Source organism: Lactuca sativa, chromosome 1 (assembly GCF_002870075.4).
Source record: "Lactuca sativa cultivar Salinas chromosome 1, Lsat_Salinas_v11, whole genome shotgun sequence".
NCBI lineage: Eukaryota > Viridiplantae > Streptophyta > Magnoliopsida > Asterales > Asteraceae > Lactuca > Lactuca sativa.
This window is the reverse complement of record NC_056623.2, coordinates 18,153,517-18,178,374: the sequence shown is the minus strand read 5'-3', so window position 1 is coordinate 18,178,374 and position 24,858 is coordinate 18,153,517. Positions and strand designations below refer to the sequence as shown.

The following is a 24,858-nucleotide window of genomic DNA, read 5'->3' as shown; positions in this document are numbered from 1 at the left end:
CCCAAATGAAGTTTTAAGCATAGAATCAAGGGGAAAACGGGTTATACCTCAAAGGAAAAGTTGAAATGACACAAGGATGGCTGATCTCCTTCTCCTCTTCTTGATCTACTCCTCTTACTCTTCAAAACCTTCAAGAACACACCAAGAATACCTCAAACTCTCAAGAAAACAAGGGAAAACGATGTAGGGGGAGTTCTGGGGGTGAATGGGGACGAGTTGGGGCGGAATGAGAGTTTAAATAGGGTGCAAACCCTTGAAACTTAGGGTTTCATCCCGCAGCGGTGACTCGCCGAGTCCAGGATATGGACTCGTCGAGTCGCCTACTTAAAACGCGTTCTGAGTCTCGTCCCTACTCGGCGAGTCGGACCCTATGACTCGCCGAGTCTAAGGCTAAATTAGGGCAATGCTCAAATAAAATTCACATACCGGAAACCAGGTGCTACAGTGAGTTTGTGTTTTCATTTTATTTTTTATTCATTCTTTTTTTGAATATTTTCAACATTTAGTAATCTTTATAGTGATAAGTGAATATTTATTGAATAGTGTTCATTCATGGACATTTGTTCATTCATGGACATATGTTCACAAGTGAATATGTATTGAAATTGAGTAATAAAGTCATCATTTGTTGAAATTTTAACATTTTTGTTTGAACGAATCTCGTGTTTTAGGTGCAGTGATCATGGATGGTTGGAGATAAGGTTTTCATTACACTCAAGAAGTCACAAGAACAATGTCCTCCTTTCAGTTATGAACATGTATGATTTTATATAAATGTCCAATTATGAACATATATGAATATTAACATTCAGTTATGAACATGCGTTATTTTGTATAAAAGTCAGAAATGTAACAAAGCTTGAACATAGAACATGTATGAGTTTGTATAAATGTTCAGTTATGAACACGGATGATTTTGCATGAACATGTAAGAGTTTGTATAAATGTTTAGTTATGAACACGCATGATTTTGTATGAACATGTTTGATTTTGTATGAACATGTATGACTTTGTGTGAATGTTCAGTTATGAACGTATACGAATATGAACGTTAAATTATCAAATTAATCTAGTGTATATTTGTTGAATTTTTTTTTGTATAAATGTTCATAAGTGAACATGTATGAACTTGACTTATTATGAATTTTTGTATAAATGTTCAATTATGAATATTAATTTGGTAACAAGTTATGTACATATACCTATGTTTGGATATTTACAAATACATATGTTTAGAAATGAACATATACATATAAATGTTCATAAATGACCATAAATATGTATTTTAATGATCTCATACTATTTTGGATAGTAACTTAAAAGAATTAATAGATTTTGATTTTTGTTGGTGGTTTTATGGTTCTATGATTTTTTTTTGTTCTATGTTGATCGCACCCATATATATATATATATATATATATATATATATATATATATATATATATAGGGTTAGGTTATATTGTTCTAACTATCTATTGTGTGCATGTAGGATTGATTCTAGACCAATCATTTTAGTTATTTTAAGAAAGTAATTCATGCATATTAGATATTAAAGATATAATGAGCATTAATTAGAACTTCAGCATTTAGTATGCATTAATTACTTCTTTAAAATAACTAAAATGATTGGTCCAGAATCAATCCTACAAGCACACAATAGATAGTAAAAACATTTGAACATAACTCTCTCTATATATATATATATATATATATATATATATATATATATATATATATATATATATATATATATATATATATATATATATATATATATTAGTGTTGTAAAAATTGGCATATGCGGCCTCTTACTGTCTAGGATTAATGCTAGTCAGTTGAGTTAAGTCAAGTCGTTTCTAGGCGACTATAGGCAGTCTGTAATATTCCAAAAATCAAGACAAAATTTTTGTTTTTTAAATCCACCCTAAAATCCATAAATTACACAGAAACATAGTTTCCAAAACCGTAATCATAAATCAGAGTATCCCAAAATTATAAGTCAAATAAAAATCCATAATGATGTGCACAATCACGCCTTCGTCTTGCCCCTGTCCGCTATTATACTTGAAACCATAAAATCAATCTGTAAGTCAAAGCTTAATGAGTTCCCTCAAAATAGCACACACAACAACATAATACAATGCACACAACTAGGCCCGCAACACTAGGTTGGACCGTCATTGAGCCTTCAGCTACTAGCTGGACCGCTCCTGAGCCTACAACATAAGTTGGACTGCTCCCTTGGGTCTATAATATCAACTAGGTCGTTCGGGTATCTTGGCCTTCAGCACAAATCAGGTTCGCCTCAATCCCATAACACAATAACATGTCAACATATACAACTATAACCAATAGCTAGTAAGTATAGGTAATCATACATATACACTATTCTAACATATCACCAATGAATACATGTAATTATACAGATCTAATAGTCTAACATATAACCAACACAACATGATCCTAAATACCATGATACATAAGCTAGTGGGTCGGCCTCGATGCCTTCAACCCACAAGTATAGTGAGGAATACTCACCTCAATGTCTGAAAGATAGCCGCTGAACTAAACGTTGATCCAAATACGGGATCTGCATGTCACCTATACAACAAACATGGACAAGTCCTTAATCTACTACTCAAATCACTCTATTTGACCTAAATTCAAACTCGGTCAACAGTCAACATTCAATGGTCAAAATCCATACTCAAAAGTCACACAGCCAGTCATCAAGTTGTGTCAAGTCGTGACTATCTAGTCGTCATGTTGTGACCTAATAAGACAAGATAATCGGGTTATTCCATTATCATGCTGTGAGCCATAAGTGCTCACTTCTTAACAAGTGCTCTGAATATCTTAATACGATAAGCTCTTAATCCTTTTAGACAAGCAACCAAAACTTCTAAATTGTCGTATGTACTTCAGAACATCATAAATATCATGGCTTTTTGGACATGCATGTCCCAAACACAAGCTAGGGTACAAAAAGGAAAAAATGGTATTAGGAGCTCACATATGAGTCTCAAAACCCAACCATACTTCAGATCCAACACTTATATCATCAAAGGGGCACTGTAGATCCATAAAGTTGGCAACTTTATGGACCCCAAACACTATATCGACCTAGACATGAAAGATAATGCATAAAAACATAGATCTAAGCTTATTAACCCATAAAGCATTGAACTTGGAAACTCACAAGGGCCCAAAAGGTGTGAAGATGAATGGTGGTGAGGCTTGAATGCTAAGATGGTGTACTAGATGCTCTTCCTCTTTTTCTTCTTTGCTAGAAATCACCACAAATGAGCTCAAAATCAACTATAAGGTGCTAGGGTTTAAAGGGGGAGTATTAGGAGGTGATGGAGGCTAAGGGTGGGCTAACCTTAGCCCTCACTTCCTTTAAATACGGTATAAATCCCCAAAAACTAGGGTTTACCTCACATACAGGTCTCACATCGTGAACCATAAGGGATCACGTCGTGAGTCTCAAGGGTATGAGCGATTCTTCCAATTGGGGTCACGTCGTGACACCTAAGTGCTCACTTCTTGACCAGGGTTTAAACTTTAAGAATTTAATCAGAAATTGCAAAATGGTGCTTACCTAGAACTGGGTGTTACATGGTCCTAGGTGGTCTAAAGGGTTTAAACCGATAAAAAAGTCAGACAGTCAAAGTTTTCAAAAAATTCCCTAAGTAGTCAAATTTATGATATTGAATTACTAAATTATAATTAATGATGACAAACTGTTAAAAAATCCCCAATTAGTCTAAAAATTATTATATATGGTGATTTAAAAAAGAAAAAATTGTTAATTATAGAAGATCTAGGGTTTTATTTTATTAAAAATAAGGAAGAATATACACTATATTGTCTAAAAATATTGCATATTATAATATGTAAGCCTGATCTTTGACAATATTCATCCTTTAACTTAAAAAAATAAGTTCCATAACCTTCTACTTCCAACAACCTAATAACTTCGACCAATCTTGAAATGAACTAGATAAACCATACTTAGTCAAACATAAATGTTATAAAAAAATCCTTTTATAGTTTTAATTGGGTTTAAATATATATATATAATATATATATATTAAACCCAATTAAAACTATAAAAGGATTTTTTTATAACATTTATGTTTGACTAAGTATGGTTTATCTAGTTCATTTCAAGATTGGTCGAAGTTATTAGGTTGTTGGAAGTAGAAGGTTATGGAACTTATTTTTTTAAGTTAAAGGATGAATATTGTCAAAGATCAGGCTTACATATTATAATATGCAATATTTTTAGACAATATAGTGTATATTCTTCCTTATTTTTAATAAAATAAACCCTAGATCTTCTATAATTAACAATTTTTTCTTTTATTTATTATAGTTTAAGTATGGTAATAGTTTGTTATGATTTCTATTTTCTACGAAAAGTTTACATTTTCTTAAACATTAGTTTATCTAGTCTCAATAAGGTATTTCCTAGTGTTATGTTGTTTGTGATCTGATATATCTTCTTATATTTCAGTCCATAGTAAATTACACCAATAATATTTTAGCTTTATAGGCTTTATTTTGAAATGGTCCTTACAAAAGTTTTTACCCTCAGAGGGTCTCTACGAAGCAAACTTTGCATAAAAATGATCTTTACCATTGATGACAATTAGATTAATCTGTTAAGTTGAAAGAATTTTAGATAAAAACTATTTCTGTCATTTTATGAAACTTGCTTAATGACCATTTGAAATTTTACACAATGACCATTGAAATATTGCAATTTTAGTCTTTTATTTTTTATTTTTTATATTTTAGGCCATATTTTTTCACAACTTTTTTATTATATATTTTTTAAATATATAAATAATTTTTTTTGTCTAGATTTTATCTAAAATATTTAAATTACAATACATAATCAAATATTTTCATTTCTATTTTTTATCTAAAAATATTTGAAACGTAAAAACATTATTTTATTACTTTTTAATTTTTATATGATGTAATTTTTAATATTTATCTTTATTTATCTTATATATATTTATTTTTATGAAAAAAAACATGATGTGTTATTATAAAAAAAATACGTTATTATAAAAATAATAGTATGTTGCTATTTTATTTTAAAATCTAAGTATGTGGTTTTGTGTTAAAGATAAAAATATATTTCAGTTGTGATTTCATAATATAAGCATAGTAAAATTTATATTGCTCTGATATAAAATTTTGATATTTAATTTAACAAAAATTATTTAGTTTATCAAAATTTTAATATATTCCTTAATAAGACAAACTTTTCAAAGCAAAATTAAAAAACATTTGTTAGCTAATAGTTAACTTGGTAGCTACACATGTTAAAATAACTAACCATATAAATAATATGAAACTAAATTCTGTTTAATTTGTTTTATTTAAGGAAAATAATTTTTTTAACAATATTAATGTCATATTATTTTCATTTAGTTCCGTTTAATATGACATTAATTATGTTTAATTCATTTTTATAAATATATAAAATATTTTTATTTTCTATTAGATAAAATGAATTAAACAGAATTAATATCATATTGTTGATATCGTTAATTATCTTAGCATTTGTAGTAGCATACTTAAGTATTAGCTAACAAACGTTTTTTAATTTTGCTTTGAAAAGTTTGTGTCATATTAAGGAATATATTCAAAAATAATTTTTTAAAATTAAATATCAAAAGTTTATATCGAAGCTCCGTTCAAAAAAAATTATATCAAATCAATATAAAATTTTGTGTACTTATATTATGAAATCAAATCCGAAATATATTTTTATCTTCAAACTTAAAACCACATACTTATATTTTTAAAATAAAATAGCAACATACTATTATTTCTATAATAACATATTTTTTTTATAATAACACATCATATGAAAACTAAAAAGTAATAAAATGATGTTTTTACTCTTCAAATATTTTTAAATAAAAAAAGTAATAACAAAAATATTTAATTACATATTTTAATTTAAATATTTTAGATAAAATCTAGACAGCAAAAATTATTTATATATGTAAAAAATATATAATAACAAAGTTGTATAAAAAGAGGGTTGAAAATGTAAAAAGAAAAAATGGAAGAGACTAAAATTGTAGTATTTCAAATGCTCCTTGTGTAAAAATTTAAGGAATGGTGGTTAAGCAAGTTTAAAATGGTAGAAATGTTCCTTATCCAAAAAAATTTCAACTTTATAAATTAATCTAACGGACATTAACGGTAATGACCATTTGTGTGCAAGGTTTGCACCGTAGAGACCCTCTCATGGAAAAAAGTTTTGTAAGGATCATTTCAGGGAAAAACTATAAAACTAAATGATCATTCGTGTAATTTAATCTTCAATAAAAAAAATGCGTCACGAGAAAAGGAAAGAAAATGGGAGTGAACGGGTCATTGGAAAGAGAAAGAGGATCTTTAGAACGAGAAGGTGAAAGGAAAAGGGAAGCATAATTGATTTGGGGTTGGCTTTGAAAGTGTTGAATACCATAATTTATAAAGATTTATATATTTTTTATAAAAGATAATATAGGTATTCTACTTAGTACAAGGACTAAAATTGTTATAGAACATTGAAACAAAGATCAATAGTTATAAAACGTCAAATAGTAACCAAAACTACTTAAAAAATAAAATTGCGAAAGTCACAAAAATCGAGGACCGCAAATATAATTTACTCAAATAAAAAAATATGATCTTTATTTATTGGGATAATGTCACTGTAGCACAATAAATTTTTGTGATTTTGTCCGACTTGACCAATTATGTTTTTTTTCTACGCATTAGGTCGTCTAACTTTTACTGTACATGTCAATTAGGTCATTATCGTTAGTTTTTAACCATTCCTCCGTTAACTAGTTATCTAAATTACACGAATGACCCCTATGGTTTAAATTTCTTTCGTAATCGGTCGTTGTCAGCCATGTTTTAAATCACACGACTAAAACTACCACAATTTTCAAACTCTAGGGACCAAAGTGTAAATTCTTTCGGAACTTTTTAATGTAAAAAATCCCAAACAATATTCAATACATTACAATTTCAATTTCTGAATTACAACCATGTCATATCGCTAAAGGAAAAAACAAAAAAAAAATCAGTTGTTTTCCAATAAACAAAACTAATTGATTTTCAATTTCCAACACAATAACTACTTTCTTAATTCTTAATTCTTACTTACAATTTTTTAGGCCTAAACTCGATACCATGAATAACAAGACCAGTCTTCAAATTCCCTTCATTCACCTTCACCACATGCAGCTCTAGTTCCGTCGTATCACCACCGCCATTAAAGTATTCTCGGATCTCAATCTCAAACCACCCGTCGTCTCTTTGTTCCGAACCATTCTCTTTAGAAAGCGAAGGCACATCCCAATTCGCAAATCCTACTTTGCTAAACATCCCAATTCCTCTCATTGATCAGAGTCCTCGTCTCCATCCTGCTTCAGGGTCGAGATACACCATCCGGGTTTGACTCCGGTCGCTGTGAAAACCAATACAGACCTCCACCGGTTGGTACTCAAACCCATAAGCTTTCGGTGTTGTTTTGAACATGAGAAGAACAACGTAAGTTGTATCAGGGGAGAAGATTGAAATACTGATTTTGTCAATGATTTCAAGCAAACTCACACAGATCAGTTCGGTTGCCTCTGTGAATTTGTAATTCGAGATTCGAGGAGTTAAAATAGAGGAATAATTTTTTAGGTGTTAATAGCTATGAGCGAGTAGCCTAACATTACCTTGAATCTGTTGTTGGCATCCATATCCAACAATTTGGGGAATCGGAAGAAGCGATTGATAACTGTCTCGCAGCTAACATGTAGCGTTTCTTCTCGCTACTTTTATCCAACCAAAAACTCTGTTGAAATTGGATTAAGAGAATCCGATCGATACTATTCAAAACTTGTTTCCCATTCGAGACCTCTAAATTTAATTTGTTTTGAGCATTTTTCGTGTTTATGAAGATTGGTAGAAAATATGAAATTAACCAGAGTCAAATTAAATGAAATACGAAAGTTATTCAAAAGTTTACTTTCTTTCCTTCATCTAAGATGACTGGATGATTGCAGAGATGCAGATAAATCTCCTTTTTCGATGTGACTGAACCACCGTCCGCCGTCTCCGGCAGGTACTCCGACGGCGTGAAACTCTTCCAAACGCTGTCCCACTGTACCGCCGAACGGAAAACGGAATTGATGGAAGACAACAGGGAAGCATCTCGACAGCTGGTGAGTGCTAATGCTTCATCTACGAATCCTTCCGGCTACCTCTCGAGGGCTGGTGAGTGTAATGTAACGGAGCCCTAGCGACTTTATCAGAGTAATAGAGGAAAGAATTTAGGGAAGAGGATGACAATGTTACACTTTGGTCCCTAGAGTTTGAAAATTGTGGTAGTTTTAGTCGTATGATTTGAAACATGGCTGATAACGACCAATTACGAAAGAAATTTAAACCATAGGGGCTATTCGTGTAATTTAGATAACTAGTTAACGGAGGAATGGTTAAAAACTAACGATAATGACCTAATTGACATGTACATTAAAAGTTAGATGACCTAATGCGCAGGAAAAAAAAAAAAAAAAAACATAATTGGTCAAGTCGGACAAATCACAAAAGTTCATTGTGCTACAGTAACATTATCCCTTATTTATTACCATGTTCGTAAAAAAGGTTTGACGGTGGTTCGACTATTGACTGATATTAATATATTAATTGGTATAGACGAGGCTAGTCAATGACAATAAATTATTATTAAAACGTTTTAAAAACTTAATATATCCTAAGAAAATAAATATTTGAAAATTTATAATTTTTAAATTTTTAAATTTTGAAATCTTTGGTATAATATTTGAATATTTGAAAATTTAAAATTTTGAAATTTTAAAAATTTTGGTGAAATATTTGAAATTTTGATTTTTAATTTTTTTCCTACTATGAGCGCCAAGGACCGCCGATGACAACGAAACCGCGTTCGACCGATATTAACCAATTTCCACCAAACACTTTTAGTTATAATCGATTGCAGATTATCAAACGATCAATCACCGATTCTGCAACAATATTGATTATTACTATTATTATATGGTGGCAAAATGTATTAATCAGCATCTTACGTCATCAAAACTGATAGATTATCATGTCACGTCAGTAGGTAACTGGGTTAACCTGTCAAATGGTTAGAATTGTAAAAAATTAGAAAATACAGTGTCAAATTTAAGACGAAAAAAACACAGTGTCAAATTAGAATTTTAGTATAAACTTAGTGTCTTTGTGCTATTTACCCTTTATAAAATACAAAAAATGCCGGACAAACCAAAGGCCAAAGCATATGACAATATAAAATCTCGACAACTAGAAGAGCATTTGATGTATTTGTCATGTTATATGACACATCTTTGTTAGTATAATAATGTTGAAATAGAAAGAAAAGGTCGGTTTATCATGTGTCAACATACATGCAACACAAGTTTGTACACGAGTATTCCTAATTTCCCATCTTTATCTTCCAATGAACAGTCAGCGATGCTGCTGATGATCGACGCAACTAAAATCATAAACCTAATATTTTCAAGATTCTTTGATCGATTAACATCATCAAATAACTTATTCATGTTACAAAATTATAATATTTGATACGATACACTACGCAAAAAAATGACTGATTTTTAACCAAATCCATTAAATATAACTTTTTACAATGACAAATTATATGTGGATCTCATGTGTCCAAATCTTTGTTATTTCACAAGGTCCCTAGATGATTGTGACAGGGGTCCCCAAGAAAGAACATACTCTCCATTGACATAGAGCCTGGCATAGCATGTGCAGTTGGAGTTAGGGAGCAGCCATCTTGACTCTACCAAGCTACATTAGAACTATAATTTCGTGATGTTTTTATTGCACCACATGCATATGCTTATACCAAATTCGGCGACACTATAACCCATCTCCTATATCTCTTTATCATGTATTCTTATGATTATTTATTCTTATATAAAATTGTCCAATCTGGTCATGAATGGAAGACAGTCTTGAGTTGATTGTGAATCGACTCGGTTAGCCATCGGTTGGTAATAATGAGGCTAAGTATCGATTAATATAGATATTTTTTTGTATAAAATGACCGACCATAGTTTTAAAACTTCAAACAATTATTAATTGGAAGAGGTTAGATACTATAAAGGAACGAATGATAAATAATTAGCATGCCATAAAGTAATAATGAGTTGTGATGGTGGGGGTTTTCTTTAATAAGGTTTAATAGGGCCTAACATTATTTGCGCTCGTAAAAATAGTGAAGGGACACGTAAATTTTAAGAGAAATTAAATTGTTTTTCTACATAAATTTTAAGAATATATTAAATAAAATTAAATTGAATGGTGATTTGTCATCAGCTTAGGGGATATGAATAATTATAGGCTTAAAAATAGGAGGTAATTTAATATCTGAAATTTTAAACATTAGAATTTACAAATGAGAAATTAAATATCATCCTACCTAAATTTTGTACTACCAATCCTCCTACCCATTTAAATGATGACATGTATCATGTTAGTATCCTAAAATATCATTAAATTTCAATAAATGAACATTAAATGTTATATATGTCACCATTCATTGCTCATTTAATTATCATCGTACCATGAGTGAGATCGCAAATGGGTAACAAGCTGCGCCGCTAAGCCTTTTTGTATGGTAAAACTAATTTTTTTTTAAAACTACATCCGAATATCTATGGGATATAACATTACTATGCATGATCCATTGTACTCTATTAAGAAACTCTACCGCATCCGGTGCGAGGAAACCAAACGTATCAAATGCAAATGGTATGAACACATGTTGATTTTCCATGCACAATTTCTCATGTTTGATGACTTTGCATGTAGCTTCTTTTAAAGTAGTCTGTCCCGTCGTGAAACCCCCAACCCTCAAGCCTACAAGAGGGGATATCCCTGTAAGGTCCACACATGCGTGTTTCCTTCCGACCCATCCAAAAATCAAAATGTCAGTCGGTCTGGGGGTTAACCTTCCTTATGTCGGGTTAGTCAAGAAGTTAACAGGTGCCTCTTTCTTAGCGGAAACCCCGACATGCTTAAATATGTCAAACAGAACATCCTTAACCATATCGTGTCTGTATTTGAACCCCGGGAGTTCCTTACAGTGAATTGCATGCTCTCCAAAAGAGTCCAAACATATCTTGCAACACACCGGACATATCTCGTCAGTTCGGAATATGAGAATCATGAGTCGATATTTGAGGATAGTACAATAATCCATGAGAGACATATGTTGGCCAAGCCCATATATAGGGATAACTATAAGAAAATCTTGAGCATGTGGTGCATGTAAGCACTGGAAAATCGCTTTCTGCCGCGCTGTGATGAGCTTCCATATCTTGGACAATTTTATGAAAAAGGACACTCACCAGTGTATTCTAGGATTTAGGGGGTGTCTTTAGTAGTAAAAATGTTAAGGTCAAAATCTGGAAGCTTGTTACGAACAGATGCTAATGCACAATCATAATCAAAATCCATACCATATATGTCCCTATCCTGTAAGATGTGGTCTTGCAATACCCAAGATTGGGTCCTTGAGGCAACAAAAACATATGAGGTAGCCTCTACTGTCGAGTATAAACCTAAACCTCCAAACCTAATGGGTAAGGAAGCAATGCGCCACTGTATGTCACCAAAGAAAGGGCCACCACAAACCATAATGTCCTCAATCGCCCCGCATAACCCATTGTCAAAGAATATTGTCACCTCCTCCATGTGAACGAGTTGGCACGTCCTCAACCCAAAGAAAAGCTTAGCAATACCCATACAAGATCGAAGCAGAAGGAGCTTACTTTGGGGGTCAGACAATTATGGAAGAAGGGCATCAAATTCACAGCGTTTTCGACTCCCTTTATGGCTACGATGTGAATGAAACTAGCATCTCTACTGACAGATCCCCCAAAAAGTTTCACCCCCAAATGCGGCCTTCCTATGTCAGCCGAGAATAGCTCCTCATGTAACTCCATACCATTACATGAGGGCCAATAGATCTTGGTTTTCTTGATATTCAGCCGAAGTCCTAATTTTGGGCCAATCACCATAATGATGTCCAATGCTTTGGCCACCTCCTCCGAATCTCCGATAAGTGTGCCATCATCAAGGTACCATGCATGGAGAAGAAGCCTACAATTGTCTCTAATATTATGCAAGAGCTGGGGCAAAGAGAAGTGGTCCAAAGATGTCTCATTGCTGAACCTAATAAACCATTAAAAAACGTAATTATGTGGTTTAAACAAACGACCTTTAATAGACAAAATTAATCTTGTAGTCTTTTTGGTAATGAACCTATAATATGTTTTGTTTTAAACTTATTCCGTATTAGAAATATGAGTTGATCCAAGATTAGGTAGTTTTTCGACTGAAAGAAACGTTAACAATATGTTTTTATTTAGAACTATAATGATATGATGATGAAAGTATTCTTTGCATTCGATGTAATTATTTTTATTCATTTTATAATAGTTATTTTCGTAAAATAGAATTTTACATTTCATGAAGTCCCACAAGGGAAGAGTTGGCCCCAATTGCACATTGATGTCACTCCATAGGGTCAATAATGTATCCTCGCAGCGCATTTATTGCATTTTTATACTATAAGATGTATCATATTAACCGGTTAAAATGATAATAGAAATTTAGTTCTACACCTAAATGATTATAACTTGTGGTTACTATGTCCATATAATATTGCTAAATATTATACTACTAGGTCTGAGATCCATGTATTACATGGGTTTATTTAAAATAAAAATTAAATATAAAATTCTAAAATTAAGAACTTTGAATTTATAAGAAAAATGAAAAAAATGTTGAATTATAAAAATTAAGGTGTTTTATTTCTCTTTTAAATTTAAACAAATAATTTAGGTAAGTAAATAAAAGAAACTAATAAAACTTTAACTTGATAATTTTGAAATTTAAAGGAAAGTTTATTAATGAAATTGATATGCATTTATTAGTACATTTAATATTATGTAAAATTTAATAAAATGGAAACCCCATAAAATGACATGTGGAATAAAATTTAATTTAAAATTACCATAAAATTACATGTGGCAAAATGAATGAGAATGTGACATGTGGCAAAAAGATTCTTATTTATTAGAGTAGATGGTGTTACTCTACCCGTATAATCGCTAATTATTATACGTTGTTATTATGTCCGTATAATATCACTACTTATTATACGATGTCGTTACTTTACCCGTATAATCGGTAATTATTATATGTTGTCGTTACTCTGTCCGTTTAATTTTTACAAAATAACTAAATGCTATAATTATAAAACGATAATATAATTATACAAGATAACTTTGACTTGATAGCTTGGACGTATAAAAGTTAAGCTACAAGTTTTAAGGCTATTCACGTAACGGTTAAACGAGACACTTTCATCAAACTAAGAGGTAACATTTAGAAACACCCCTACCTAGAATTGTGAATCATTTCACGGCCCACGACGATAGCACAGGGCGCACAACAATGGTGAAATAATATCGAATCTATATGTGTCAAGATGAAAGATTAAATATGATTAGGAAATAAAACAATAAAAAGAAATCAATATATATATATATATATATATATATATATATATATATATATATATATATATATATATTATATTTGAACTATTTTTTTGTACCCAATAAAATAAGAGAGAAAATTAAGGTTAATTAATAAAGAGAATGAACTCTATATATTAATCCACAATGAAAATAGTCAAAATAGAATGGAGTGTAGTAGGAAGGAGTGTATAAATAATATATATATATATATATATATATATATATATATATATATATATATATATATATATATATATATATATATATATATATATATTGTGAAACTCATATATTATACGAGTTTATTAAAAAAAAGTTATATATAAATGTCTAAACATTTTGGATGTTGATACAGCGAACTCCAGGCGCATGATGAACTCTTTCACTTAGGAGGGTTTCGTCATTTAAGTGTCTAAGAATCCATTCTGCGTGAGAATAACAAATACTAGGTCAGGTCAGACAGCCATACCGAGGGTTGGACCCCGGTATAGCTCTCTAATGCCTTAGTTAGATTGCAACCCTTTGGTATTGCTTTTGTGTCAAGGAATATGAGTTCTCCTTACTTACCTTGTTAGCATGTCTCCTAATGATATTTATAGGTTGTTCGTGGTTAGTTAAGCCCACTTCTTAGACCGGTCCTCCATTCATTACCCAGTCTACGAGCGGTCACACTTCTTGTCCTTTTCTTTCTTATTTTATTTGCTTTGTACTATTCGACATATTTTCTGGGATACGATTCTGATGCTTACGTACGATATATCCAAATACATATTTTCCCGAAACAAGTTGCAATGCTTGTAAAGCCGACCTGGTGGATTCCAGGCCGGTAGTGGGTTTCCTCGGACTACCGGCCTAGTACACCATTAAGCCCCCCCCCCCCCCCCCCCCCAGTCTGAATGGTGAAAGAATATTGCTGAAATATTTTTGCCGTTCAGACTTCTAAATCCATATCGGGTACTGTAAAATCCTTCGCATGTTACGAATTAAATGTTTGCGTTGTCGCACGTCATCTTGCTTGGTTTGATTAGATTTCCTGTATTAAATGCTTTAACCGGGCCCTCTGATTAGTTATCGGGTAATCCTGATTGTTCTTGTAGAAACTTCCTTACATACTTTCCCTTTGACTCTTACCATCATTGTGATTGGTATGGGTGACGACATGTCTACAGTGGCGTCCAAAGTGGACTGAAGCATGATAGAGCGGTATAGTCATGAATATCACCTTTCTCATGTACTTGGTTTCCATGTTCCATCTTCATCTTCTTCTGTTCTTGATGCTCACATGGTAAGGTTGGATTTTACCTTCGACATCTTGTGTGTGGGTTACGGTTACCCCCGTCTCGCTTCTTTTTAGAGGTTCTTTGTTATTACAAAGTTCATCTTGTCCAGTTATATGTATGTCATGCAAGTTTGTCTACCTTTTTACTAGATTTATCATGAGTTCCTCTGTCTTTTCTTTTTCCTGGTTGTGGGTAATTTCATATAAATTCTACCTCTGGGTGTTTTCTCTATGCTCATTTATTGTTATAGATGGGAGTAAATTATCCTTTCAGCTGACATCTTATTTGGCCGGTGATATCCCACCCGAGTCCATACTGGTGGATAACATCGTTCCTAACCAAAATGTGGATTAGATGAATGTGAGACCCAAATCGCCCCCTGTGCTCCTACATTTTGGGTCGAATGCTTTCACTATCGAGCAATTTTTGGACACATCTAGCCTTATTATTGGTTCTGTATAGGTCGGTTCTTCTAGCTCCGTTGGAGTTGCGTCGCCCGTAGGTGTCTCTTCCAGTCGAAAACGTAGGCTAGTCCATTCGCATGATTAATTTGATCAGTTTCTCCAAGAGATTTCCCATGTGGGCCCTCAATGCATCTCTCCCTTGTCCTTTGGTCGTGTGGCCCCCAAGCCAGTTGGTATGTAAATGGATTGGCATGCGTTGCGTATTTACATTTATGATGTACGTTGTTTGTTATTACTTTGTTCTGTTAACTCTGTTTTCCCAACATCGTAGTGGATGTCGTTCTTGTGTATTGCTTGAGGAAGAGCTAAACGAAGCATGTCGGTTTATAGCTCGTGCAAAAAAAATTATCTCCGTCGTACTCGGGCGAGATCTCAAATTTTTTATGGGTTGTTAACTTTGCGAGACCGGTTTTTAGCCGCGAAGGTAAATGTACGTGTTACCGAAGACATGAATCTTGCAAGCGAGGAAATGTTGGTGAAAGGGGGAGAGATGTATGATGACTTATCAATACGTTATCGGGATGCTGCGGCCAAGGTAACTTCTCTAGAAAATAAAGGGATGCGCGTCCAGGCGAATTATGAATCTTGTCTCGAGGAGAACGGCGTGTTGCGTTCTCATCTCCTTAGCAAGTCTTGATAGTGTAGGATATGTGAGTCGGTTATGCTCTTGTTTTCGTAGGCAAGCGTGAACTTGGTGTTTCACTTATGTGCCTAACCGATTCTGATTATGTGGTTGGTCTATTTTGGTACATTGACTATTGTTGGTGATGATTGTTTTGTTATTGGCATCAACAGATGTTAGATAGATATCTGGGTTGATACTTGGTGTCAACTAACATGTTTCTTGGGTATTTTGATGTGTAATGGATATATTGGTGTAGTCGGCAGACCAAACTATACAATTTGAAGATAAGTGCATTCTTGGGCTAAACGGGTAGCCTTTTTTTCGAGTAGTGATACTCGATGCGTGTATAAGTGTAGTCGGCGGACCGAGCTACATGTCTTGAAGAATAAGTGTATTCTTGGGCTAAGCATGTAGTCTTTTTGTCGAGTAGTGATACTCGATGTTTGCATAAGTGTAGTCAGCGGACCGAGCTACATGTTTTGAAGAATATGTGTATTCTTGGGCTAAGCGGGTAGCCATTTGTCAAGTAGTGATACTTAATGTATGTATATGTGTAGTCCGCGGTTCGAGCTACATGTTTTGAAGAATAAGTGTATTCTTGGGCTAAGCAGGTAGCCTTTTTGTCGAGCAGTGATACTCGATGTATGCATAAGTGTAGCCGGCAAACCAAGCTACATGTTTTGAAGAATACGTGTATTCCTAGGCTAAGCGAGTAACATTTTTGTCGAGTAGTGATACTCAGTGTATGTATAAGTGTAGTTGGCAGAGCAAGCTACATGTTTTGAAGAATAAGTATATTCTTGGGCTAAGCGGGTAGTTTTTTTCGAGTAATGATACTCGATGTATTCATAAGTGTGGTCGGCGGACCGAGCTACATATTTTGAAGAATAAGTGTTTTCTTGGACTAAGCATGTAGCTTTTTTGTCGAGTAGTGATACTCGGTGTATGAATAAGTGTAGTCGGCAAACCGAGCTACATGTTTTGAAGAATAAGTGTATTCTTGGGCTAAGCGGGTAGCCTTTTGTTGGATTAGGTGTCCAAACCAATAATTAAATTAGTATAAACTTGAATTATTAGCAAAGTTCTTTTGGGTTGCCCTCAAACCTAGTAATTGAAAAGCTTGATTTTTAGAGAGAGAGACTGATTTATTGATTTATTATGTGATTAATAAATAGCAATAAATGAATTTATTAATATGTTATGAAAATAATATATTAATTAAAAATAATAATATTTAATTAATAATTAATCATAAATTATCTGGAATTAATTTTGGGATTAATTGTATTAATTAAAAGTGCAATGGTTAAAGTGTAATTGTTCAATAGTTAAACAAGAGAGGTTCCATAACCTTCCTTGGAAGGGTTGGACGAAATTCGGGTGTTCTAGGGAATCTGGAATATTCTTTACAGATAATTAGGAAGCTGGATAATTACCGATTTGAATTAACAATGTTTTATTCTAATTAGGGTTATCTAGGGTTTCCAAGTTACACTATAAAAAGACCCATTGGGCTTAAATTTTCAGTCACTCCTCTTTCTCAAGAGATAGCCGAAAATTTCATACCCCCTTTCCTCTCTAAAAAACTTCTTGTTGATATGGTTGGGTGTGAACCATCCGAGCCACGACACTTGTGGTGCTAGCTTCCAAATCAAAGAAGAAAGAATTCTTGATTGTTTACTACAACAATCAACAAGGTATGTAAACCCTAAAATTTATTCTGGTTTTCGAAATACCTAGGATTTTTTCTAGATTTTAGTTGTTCAATAGAATGTTACATGAATAGTGTTACGACTTAGATCTTTAGGTTGCATGTACCCTTAAATGTTAAAGATTTATCCGCGTTAATACATTTAAAACTCATTAGTGGTATCAGAGCGTATAGTTATCTGACAGTTGAATGTACATTACTTGAACTTGAACAAAACCCAATTCGAGGAAACATAATCGTCATTCTGTTGCGGCGCCACACCATGGCATTCTTCTACCACGACGTGTTGATCTTCGAATCCGCATTTTTTTCCTGTTCTGCCACGACATGACGATTGTTCGCCATGACATGGTGGACCCTTTGATCAACGGAATTTTTTTTGCTTAATTTATAAATTGATTAGGATAACTAATTTAAATAATGTTTTTTTTATTGTATATAAAACTGAATAATTATCTTAGTAATCAGATATCGTTATCCTGAATTTGTGAATTATCCTTATGTTTTAATTACATTTAATTATTTGATTAATTAAAATATAAAGATTAAAAACATAATTGCTTTATTTTAAATGAAATTAATTTCTTACTTTCGAAAATTTAATTAAACCTAGTATTTTGAAAAGTTTTTAAAATACACCTTATATATAAAATATTAAAAGTTAATTACTATATCTATAAGATTAAGTCAGTCGGATCGCTAGTATGTCTCATTCACGAAGCTGAACTATAAGGGGATATAAGGAAACTATCTATAAAATGACGGTTGAATGAGTGTCCACTCTCATCCTCCGCTTCCTTGTTTGGTGGAGAGTCGTTAGCATAATGGATATGATAGGACAATAACTTCATTAATAAGTATAATCATATAAACTAACCAAAATCTTTTATAAAATCCCACTCTTAGTTATTTTAGAAAAAACTGTGAAAAGTATTATAATCCATAAAACTAAACATTATAGTTTATAGTAGTTAGTGGAGTGTGTGTAGTTAACAGACACACTAATAGTAACTATAAAGAATAATAATGGGCATCTCGAAAAATTATCATTGATTAATGGAGTGTGTAAGGTTAACCGACACATTAATATGAGATGATAATGACACCGAAAGTACCAAGCATATTTTTATGGTTATTCAGATATTGTTTGTGACAAAATATGGTTATTCACATAATATGAGATTATAAATGGCACCAAGAGTACCAAACATATTTTTATGGTTATTCACATATTGTTTATGACAAAATATGACACTGAGACAAATGAAGTGCTCCGAAAGATGAAAGAAAAGATCAAGAAGAAATATTTGGATGATGACTACTAGTTTATCATTTATATGTTTTTTAAATTTAGGATTACTGTATTTTTTCCGTTCAATGTTTTTTTTTTTTTTTTTTTTTTTTTTTTTTTGTAATGTCGTTTTTAGCTAATGTTATTTTTAATATAGGATCTAATTAAATTATATGTGTTTTTAATTTATATGTTTTTATAAATATTATGACATACATAAATAAAAAAAACAATTGGAAAAATAGAAATTAAAAAATCAGAAAATATAAAAAAGAAATAAAAAATAAAGAGTGTTATAACATGTTATTTAATGTTGTCCGTTTCCACCGTCGGTGAATTAACAAACTTCAATAAATTTGTTGAAACAATTTTTTTTATAACAAAATAAATTGACAATTGATATTTTAAAAAGCTTGTTCGAGAGTCGAAATCTATTTTTATGATATTTTTAAGTTCAAATGTTGTATTAATTAAATGAATCTTTTAGAAAGATGTGGGTCGTTAATGCCCAGGGAGAATGGGCTTATTTACAGACTCAGGCTCTACGTCTACGACGTTTGTTAATCAGCTATAAAAATTTGGAATAATGTACACCGTTCATCAACTTACTGTTCCAACAATAACACCAAAAAGTATACTATATTTGAGTGTGAAACCCGTGTATTACACGGATTGATTTAAAAAAAAAAATTAAACATTAAAGTGTAAACATAAAATAATTTCTAATGTATAACTTTAAAATAAAGAAGATACATATTTATTGCAATTTAATATCATATATATCATATTTAATACTTTACATATATAAGTATATGACTTTAATTTTAAAAATTGAAATAAACCAAAAATTGACAAGTGGATAATATTTATTTCTAAAATACCACAAAATGACAACTGTCAAAATTAATAAGAGGTTGACATATGACAAAAAAAAACTTTCATTTATTAAGGAGGATTTTTGTGAAGAACTTACACTAAAGTCATTTCATTTCCAAGGGTACACGGGTAGTTTAACAAAAAACAAATTCTAATATTATAAATTCAAATAAAATATTTATAATTATAAAATGTAAAAAAGTTAGATGACAATTTTTTTGGATATCTATATAAATCAAAATTCTTACACATTCCAATGTTCCATTATATATATATATATATATATATATATATATATATATATATATATATATATATATATATATATAGGGAAGAGTTATATGGAAAATGAATGATTAGGACAACATATATTTGAACCAATGAAAACATGACAACACATCACTTCCACAAAAACTTCCACAATCCATTTCTTTCTTTACAAGTAATGTATTGTGGAAGTGATGTGTTGTCATGTTTTCATTGGTTCAAATATGTGTTGCCCTAATCATTCATTTTCCATATAACTCTTCCATATATATATATATATATATATATATATATATATATATATATATATATATATATATATATATATATATATATATATATATATATATATATATATATATATATAACCCCCTTTGTGAACAGGAAAAGTGGATACTTTTTCATTTTAGACCCTGGACTTTTGTTGTTTGTGGGTTTTAATGTTTTATCAATATTTGTCCCTGCTCAAATTACATATGCATTCGTGGTCCCGGGTCGGTACTGTTCTGGCCCGGATCGACCGCCTATGTTGCCCAATCACCTGCATTTTCTTCCACCGTCTTCTTCTTCTGCTTTCTTTCTACTGATGCACCACTTTAAATTCCTGGACGGCGTTACTCATCTTCCTGATTTTTCTTCGTCGCTTACTTCCACCGCCTCTCCTTCTTCTTTACCACCTTTAACTCCAACAGGGTTGGTTTAATCACTCCACCTACCCTTCTTCTACCAAACAACTTTCCATTTCCAGTTCCTTCCACCGTTCCTCCAAACCACCAATATTCTCTAAGAAACGAATAATCTTCGTCGGCTTCTCTGTCACAGGAAAACTTCATCGCCGATTGCCTCTCTCCAACGGCCTTCAGAAATCTCCGTCGCTGACAACTTCTCATGCACCGCTGTCGACAGCTTCTCACAGAAGGATCCCTGGAACCAGTCGGTCCGCTTTCTCACAGCCTCCTCCACCACCAGCTTCGTACCCTACAGCTACACCGTCTCACCTCAGGTTCCTTTTTCTTCCTTTTTTCTGATTTCTTTTGAAATCGACAATATTGATACCAATTTCATGGTTATCAGTGTCGTTGGTGATGGTGATGATGTTTTTTTGCTTATTGTGGTTGTGTGTTGACTGATGTCAACAATCCATCTTCGTCTACATTTATCGGATGTCTCTTGATTTGATTAGTCTTATGCCTTAGATTTCTTAGGAACGAAAGTCTTGATGATGAACAACCCACTCAAAGTTAATAGAAGGATAGAAATCAAATGCTTAGAATAAGCAAAATCATAGAAATCAGATTGCAGGCAAGTTGTTCGATCAAATGCCTAACAGGGATTACTTTCTTTATATGCATTTTTTTCAATCAATTACATGTTTAAGTTTTAACTTTTGAATTTTGATGTTGGTTGCTTGTCAGTTGGTTCCGATTCTGAGTACCACATTTTAATCCGGTAACGTTTATCTACTTTACTCTTGCGTTTTCTTGAATCGATTCCTACAATACTTGTAACATGTTTTTTTGCTGGATTTGTAGGTCCGATTTTTTAATATGGATTCGGTTAGTTTGATAATATTATTGTGGCTTAAATATGTTTTCTGTTGTTTTTCGTAATCTGAGGTACTCTTCTTCTTTCTTCCATTACATCAGTTCCGATTTCCTTATCCGGTACAATGTCAATTCGTAAGTATATAGTTCATATACATATTCCCTCTATTGAAATGTACTGTTCAGATTTTTGCTTTCTTAAGTTGATTTCGTTTATTGGCTATGCTAAATAGTATGATATCGGTTGATACTTAGCAAGAACAACAACATTTTTACATCTATTTCTAGCTATTTCAGGGGTTTCATTTGTTATCCATATCTACAATGCACTTAAATAGATAAATGCAACCACTTCAGTTCCACCCTGAAGATCCTTCGTCTCCATTTCAAAAAAGTTATAACGTAACCAGAAACTGTCAAGCTCAAAACAGGAATGTAGCACTAATTCACGTGGTGGCAAGTAGATCGAAAGGCAACATTAAGAGGAATAACCTTTTTGCAGTCTGATAAAGTAACTTTTTTTTTTCTTTTTCAGGAAAGGAACCGAGCTTCAATTTAAGATTAAGAATGTAGTCTGATAGGCAACCTATTATTTTTTAAGTTTTCTTTATTTTACTACCATTTAATGAAAAAAAATAATAATAATAATATTACTTTATTTTGTTAATGAAGGTTGAAATAAGCACAATGCTTGTGGAAACTGTTCAATATCTTAAAATTTTCCAACTCCAATTCAAGGTTAGTAAAAAAAACAAAAAAAAAAATCAAATTATTTGTTTCATATCATGATTAGAGATTGAAATTTGAATTTATTAATCTTTTGTTGTTGTAGCTTTCTCTTGCTTACAATGGTCTAGACATTGGACTTGGTATAATACATGATTTGGTGATTCTATATTACATTTTTTATTCATTTTTAAACCCAAAAGCATATATGCTTCTATGTTCAATCTTTATGGTAATTTTTCATGAACACGATACATTGAATGCTAATGGGCATGAGTTTTTTATTGACTTCCTCTTACTTTTTGTTTCTATGAAATCATCATTATAAAACATTTGCTAATTTGTTGCAAACTCCGGTTTCAGATGGCGTGTGAGGAGAAGATTTTGGGTCTGAAAATGGAGCCTTCAAGGAAAATTGCTATAATTTCGATCATTTTTCATTTTATAGACTTTACTTTTACTTTTAACTTTTAAATTCAATATTAGATTTGATACTCGCTTTTTACATGAACCTTTTTATATAAACTTGAGTTCATAAATGTGAGAAATTTATCATTTCTATTTGTTTCATCTGTCATACAGTTTATTTGACTACAAATATCCCGAATTTAATTTTTATTTTACTTGTTGTTTGTTTATTTTATTTTTATAAATAGCATGATTTCCTACTTCATGTATGCTCTTGAAACAAAGCCCATAAAACCATTTGACTATACCTAAAAACTCAAAAAATACTGAAGGCTTCAAACCCCAGCAATGCGGGGAACTTCTCTGGTTAGCATAAAGTGTTTGTATTATATATACATATATTAAAAATCAACGATTTTCTCCAATCTTTCTGAATTTGTGCAAAAATATCGACAAAAATGGTTTCTTGATATGTAAAATTTGTTGCATTTGTTGATTTTTCAACTACTTCTTCAATCATGCTCCTACTCGGCAAAGAACGGCTTCATTCCAGTTCCATTGGAATCGAGGAACGAAACACAATCTGATAGTCATACCTTCACCCAAGACTCGATATCGATAAATACTCGAGGATTCAATGATACAATCGCGTGTTGGAAGACAAAGTCAGGAAGAGGAATCGGCGTGTTGTGGATGTCTGATATCTCTGTGCACAAGGAGAAGAAAAGAATTCGACAAATACGATGAAGATGAAGCCAACATCAGCGTGTGTTGTGTCAACGGTTTGGTTTTTACACAAAAAATGATCAAATAACAAACACAGGTGGTGGTATGGATGGAAAGTATTAAGAATCCTCGACCCTAATCTAACTCCAAAAGGATATTCATGTATATGGCTTGATAAAACGGTACAACACATAAACTCAAATATGAATGTAAGCGCTATATTTGTTTGTAATATTTACATAAAAAGAAATAACATGCAAATTTCGTTATTTCTATATTCAGGGAATGCTCGATATCAACGATATGTGTATTATCTGGAAATTAGAAAAATCATGGTATCCATTCTGTAATTTAAGTGTATTATTGAGTTGAATTTTGAAATAAGCGGATCTAGAGAGTTGTTATTTGAATTAAAAAGGGAAAGATACTATTAATAATTATCATGGAGTTAATTAAGTTCAAAGATTATTTATCTACTACAAGTCTGCATTCATAGAGAAGGTTTAGTAGGCTGCTATTGTCTAAATGCCAACAACTTTAATGCCAAGTCATACATTTAATTTAAATGAAAACACAGTATTTTTGGCTTCTATTTTAAGTTATGGTGTGATGCACCTTTTATTATTAGATTGGGACTCATGTAAATGTTAAGTGGACCAAATAATTTTAGTTACACCATGGTGGGCTACTAATTGTACAGGCTGAGCCATTTTTCATCTCAGTTGACATGAGGCGAGTTCAATGATAAAAGTTAAAAATATATATATATATATATATATATATATATATATATATATATATATATATATATATATATATATATATATATTTTTTTTTTTTTTTTGAAGTATGCAAAAGCTGTTACCTTAAATGGTTGAACCATTTATTACTCTTCTTACCCTCATATTGAAGGTACCAACTTCTATTCTTCTTAATAATAACAACTCACCTCTTTACCAAAAAAAAACATATTTCATTTTTTTTTTTAATTTTATGCTTTCTAATAAGGAAATTGATAATATAAGAAATATGTTAAGGAAATTGGTATTATAAGAAATATGTAAGTAGGTTGCTTAAAAGACATAAATCTGAAAGGCTTACGTTATATTTTGAAATAATATATGTTTATAGTAGTTTTTTTGATGTGGTTTCTATAGATTATCACTTTGATTTTTATATTAAAAAATACTGAAGTATAATGTCCTAAAATGAGCAAATTTGTAAGTGGAATGTTGTAATGAAAAGTTTGGAAGTATGATGCTATAGTACAAAAATAAGTGAAAGTATGTTGCTATTTCTTGCA

At 31.8% G+C, this 24,858-nt stretch overlaps 1 long non-coding RNA gene and 1 pseudogene across 5 annotated transcripts; one reads left to right on the top strand and one right to left on the bottom strand.

Annotated features, from left to right (window-relative positions):
• Positions 1-7,185: 7,185 nt before the first annotated feature.
• LOC111915663 (putative F-box protein PP2-B12) lies at positions 7,186-9,620 on the bottom strand (annotated as a pseudogene).
• A 10,952-nt stretch (positions 9,621-20,572) lies between these two features.
• On the top strand, positions 20,573-24,323 carry LOC111915702 (uncharacterized). Of its 5 annotated transcripts, none has more exons than XR_008230546.1 (4): positions 20,626-22,433; positions 22,528-22,564; positions 22,785-23,737; positions 23,838-24,323. It is a non-coding gene; the product is annotated as an uncharacterized LOC111915702 (long non-coding RNA). The 5 variants fall into 5 exon arrangements; XR_008230545.1 differs by lacking the exon at positions 23,838-24,323 and having other exon boundaries at positions 20,632-21,154; positions 21,348-22,433; positions 22,785-23,039; XR_008230542.1 differs by lacking the exon at positions 23,838-24,323 and having other exon boundaries at positions 20,635-21,600; positions 21,684-22,433; positions 22,785-23,039.
• Positions 24,324-24,858: the final 535 nt, after the last annotated feature.